Consider the following 4,877-nt stretch of genomic DNA (forward strand, 5'->3'; position numbering starts at 1 on the left):
CAGTGGCGTTGTGGCAGGGGGGGCCGGGGGGCCATGGCCCCCAGCGGAGCTTTTTTGAAGGGGCGCCGAAGAGCAAGGGGCGCCAAAAGAGATTTTTTTAAACGCCCCAATCTTAAAAATCATACTTTGTGCGCCTTAAATTGCGCCCAGGACCAATTTTATTGAGATAATTTTAAAATACTTGCAATTTTTTTCGCTCGCTTCGCTCGCAATACAGTTAATTGGTAACTTCTTTGATATCTAGCTAATTTACAACTTTTTTTTGTGTACAATATAGCATTATTAAATGTAAAGCTAACTGCGTCCCAAGACCATCTGCTGACAACATATTGAAATCATAAAACATTTTTTTTCGCTCGCTTCGCTCGCATAACACATTGTTTCTTTAAGTTTCATTTCACTCTAGCAAGTGTCAAATTTGCTATTTTTATTAGTGATTTAGGGTATCTTGGCAGTTGATTTAAAAAAATTTTCTAGTCGGCCCCAACCATGGTGGGGCCTGTTTTTCCCTTTTCCATTCATCAAAGATAAATCTACTTTTCTCCACTAAATATTTCCTTCCTCATTATGCCTAGGCAAATGAATTTGGTAACAGTTTAGAAAATGATGGGTGGGGACACCACTTTGAAAAATTGGAGGGGGCGCCATTTAAAAAAAATTGACTTTGGCCCCTCCAGAAAAAATTTCCCACAACGCCACTGATACTGGACTGACTGTACTAAAAGCTAAAAGATGTCGAGCTGCAATCAGGGACAAAATACTTGGCACAAAAGGGAAATTCACCGGGGTGTTTTGAAACCACAATCGATTTGTAAGTGCTCTAAAGTAGGTTCGAAGTGTAGAGTTTTAACTCTGAGTTTTAACGCTAGACTTAAGACTTAGGACCTTAGGATCTGAGGATCCAAAAGTTCAAAAATGTTCCAATAGGGCTTGAAATATAGCCTAGAAACCAATAAATCCCTCCCAGATCGAAATACTCGATGAAATCAAGTTGAGGGCCTGAAATTGACATTCTCGCTCGAACTTCAATTTTCGAAAAATTGTAAATTAGCCAAAAGTGCAAATATATTATGGCACGGATTGTGTATGAAGGCTCTTCACAACATATCCGAGAAACGCCCCTGGCTCTCTCCGGATGTCGCCCGAAGAATATTTTCGCGCCCAAATTCTGTGTATTTTCAGGAACTGAATTTTGCTGTTTGATGGCTCAGCAACTTCTTCAAACATGGCGCGAGTTTGCAGCGGCAAAGAACAGCGGCATGCAATTCATTGACTTGACTGCTTTCGATGTATGTATAAGAATCCATATTTTTTGGTATCGTAAGTTTGATGAAGGACAAAGGATCACTGATATTCTTTTATCTTTAATGTAGCCAAAGGTTTAAGCTCTCTGGTGATATACCTCAAGTTTCTGGGATATAGATTATATATATAGAGGATTCCGATTGTACCTACCTTTGATTACCTTTGATATGTTTCAGCAAATTCTCTGCTCACTCAACCCGTGGGGTCCGGTGTTTGACCATTTCAACAATTGAATTCGAGTCAGCCATCCTGTAAGGGAGATAGGCAGGGAGCAGTGGCTGGTCGGGAACATCTTGCAGAAATTGATCAAGTTGTTTTTTGAAGGAATTTTTGGAACATTTGGTCATGTCACGTATTTTTCTTGGTAACACATTGAATAGTCTTGGACCGGTGTCTGAAAGGCAGCTCTTCCAAATGTTCTTGTTTGTTGTATTCACTGGTTTGAGGTGGCATTTTCTTCCCAGGCGTTGGTTTGTATATGAATAAATACCGCCTTCCCCTTCACCATAGTTAAAATTTGGAACAGTTGTTCGATTATACACCATGTATATATAATTTGGTATCTTTCGCGTCTTCTCTCGAGACTGTACATGTTGAGGTGTTTGAGCTTCTCCCAATAATTCAAATGGGTGGAAGTTGGATCCCTTTTATAAAGGATTTTGCAGATACTCCAGTTCTTGCATCAGGGATCGCTTTGTAGGAGACCATAGCTGGCGGGAGCAGTATTCCAGATGTTGAAGTACCAATGTCTTCCAAAGAGTGATCATTACTGATTTATCTCTGGACTTGAAGGTTCTGTATATCCAGGCACTTATACCCTTGACTCTGTCAGTGATCGTTTGAATGTGCATTTCATATGACAGGTTGTTTGATAGCAAGATACCCAGGTCTTTCACGCACTTTTATTTCGATTGGCTGCTGTAACATCTGATTTGTAGACTGAGTGTACTTTCAGTTGTTCATTTTTTCCGTATGCAATGTGTTCAAACTTTTTTCCATTGAGCTCCATATTGTTGATGGATGTCCAGTCATAGACAACGTCTAGATCATCTTGAAGGAGACTCACATCTGCAGCGCAAGATATTGCCTTCATAAGTCTTGTGTCGTCAGCAAAAGATGAGAGGATGGAATGTTTAATCTTTTCGTTTATGTCACTAATCATTACCAGAAACAAGAGGGGGCCCAGAACTGAGCCTTGTGGAACTCCGCTTGTAACTTTCGCTTCATCTGATAGGAACGTTTTTATGGAAACTTTTTGGTATCTCTCAGTAAGGAAGGATGTATCCAGTTTCAATAGTTGTCCTTTGATTCCATTGATTTTTAGCTTGTGTAGCAAGATGTGATGGTCCCACTTGTCAAAGGCCTTGCTGAAGTCAAGGTAGATTACATCAACATTTTCATTGTTTTGTAGGCGAGATATCAGTCTTTCTACATGAGCCAATAGTTGACTCAAGCAAGATCGCCCTGGTCTGAAACCATGTTGTGTTGGATTGTATAGGTTGTTTTCTTCAAGGTGGATTTGCAATTTCTCTCTGACTATTTTCTCAAATATTTTAGTGTAATTGATGTCAGCGCAACAGGTCGATAATTCTCTGGTAAACCTTGATCTCCTTTCTTGAATATTGGTGTAATGTGGCGTGTTTTGAGAATTTCAGGTGTGATTCCTTTGTCAAAGTTGTTTTGCCATATCATCTTAAGTGGCTTAGAAAGTGATTTCTTGCACATTTTTGAAAAACTTTGCTGGCAAGCCATCTGGTCCGGCTGACGAGTTGGCTGGAATAGTGTCAATTTGTTGGATGAAATCATCTTCTGTGAAAGTAATGTGCTCAAGGGTTGAGGAGTCTTTTGTCTCATTTGAATTCAGAAAACTGTAGTCTGTTTTTGGGAGTGGTAAATACTGAACAGTAATTGCGTTTGTAAGATGTTTGCCATCTCTTGTGAGTCAGTTGTTAATTTGTTGGTGGTTGGATTTTTCAGTGGGCCAACTTTAGGTTTAGTTTTTGTGAATCTTTTTGCATAGGAGTAGAAGTATTTAGGATTGCTTTTGATTTTGAGTGAGGCATCCGCTCTGCTTTATCGCGTTCATTTTTGTGGAATTGCTGTAGCATCAGTTCAATGTCAATTAGTTCTGTTTCTGATTGTTTTATTGGTTTTTGAAATTCTTTTGAGAGTCTTTTACGTTTTCTCATAATAATACGACGATCTCTTGGAATCTTTGAAAATTTTTTTGGAGGTTTTCTCTTTGGCAAATGGTTTTTCACAATCAGAAGACATTTTTCAAGGAAGTTGGCATATTGACGATTTGGGTCATATAGATTTGTGTCCAGTTCTTGAGACCAATTAATCTCTGTTAATTCTTTGTTAATAATTTCCCAGTCAATTTTATCACTTTGGAAGTTGTAGAGGTCAAATTTGCTTATTAAGTTACGTTCTTCAGTTTCTCCGAATTGATTATCAAATTCAGATGTGTTGTAACATCTACAACAAGATGATCTGAATAAATAGTAGGTGAGCATGTGTAATTAAATACAGTGTCTGTGTTGTTTGTGAATAGAAAGTCTAAAATATTACCATCACGGTGTGTTGATTTGTGTATCAGTTGATTAATGTGCAAGTCTGCTTTAAAAACATTTAAAACGTCCAGAAGCTGTTTATTGCAATTTCGTGTTGGGGTTGAAGTCTCATCATTAAGAGGTGTGTGGGTATGTTGAAATCCCCAAGGATGTATGTGTCCAGGTGTACAATCAGTAATACTATCAATTTTTGCTATCATTGCAGAAAGGAGTTCTTGTAATTCAGGTGCTTCAGATTTGTGGTCTGGATTGTTGGGTTGTCTGTAGATAACACAGAGAAGAATATTAAATTTTTTTGATAAAAGCATCAATGCTTCATTTACTCCGTTCGAGAATTCGAAAATGGGCTCGAAGAATGGTGCAATGTCATTACGCACATAAAATGCAACGCCTCCGCTTGCTCTCCATATTTCGATTTTTACTCTTCTCTGTTTTTCTAAAAAAAGTGATTTTCAATATCAAGTTCTCCTTTTTTGTGATTGTCCGTTAACCAGGTTTCGGTTAAGCCTAAAAACAGTTGTTTTGAGCTGTTTGTAAGATCTTTGAGGTAGGGTACAGATGAAGGTTTTGTTTGTGGGCAAAGTCCTTGTATATTGACAAACGAAAACATATTCAGTGTAGGTTTAGAAGTAGTTTTGGTAGTCGGGTCAGCATCAGTAAGGGCAGTCACTGTCCCAGTAGATTCCTTGGAAATGTTGGTTCCATTGTGGGGTGCTGGGGTGGTAGATGATGTAGACGATTGAATGTTTGTTGAGGTTGATGTGACAAATCGTGGTTCCTGAATTGTATTTGTTGGTTTTGGNCAATCAGTGACGAAAAACTTGGCACAAAAAGGAAACCCACCGGGGTGTTTTGAAACCACAATCGATTTGCAAGTGCTCTAAAGTAGGTTCGAAGGGTAGAGTTTTAACTCTGAGTTTTAACGCTAGACTTAACACTTAGGACCTTAGGATCTGGAGGATCCAAAAGTTCAAAAATGGTCCAGTAGGGCTTGAAATA

The sequence above is a fragment of the Clytia hemisphaerica genome, unplaced genomic scaffold (genome assembly GCF_902728285.1).
Source record: "Clytia hemisphaerica strain Z4C2 unplaced genomic scaffold, Clytia hemisphaerica genome assembly, whole genome shotgun sequence".
Taxonomy (NCBI): Eukaryota; Metazoa; Cnidaria; class Hydrozoa; order Leptothecata; family Clytiidae; genus Clytia; species Clytia hemisphaerica.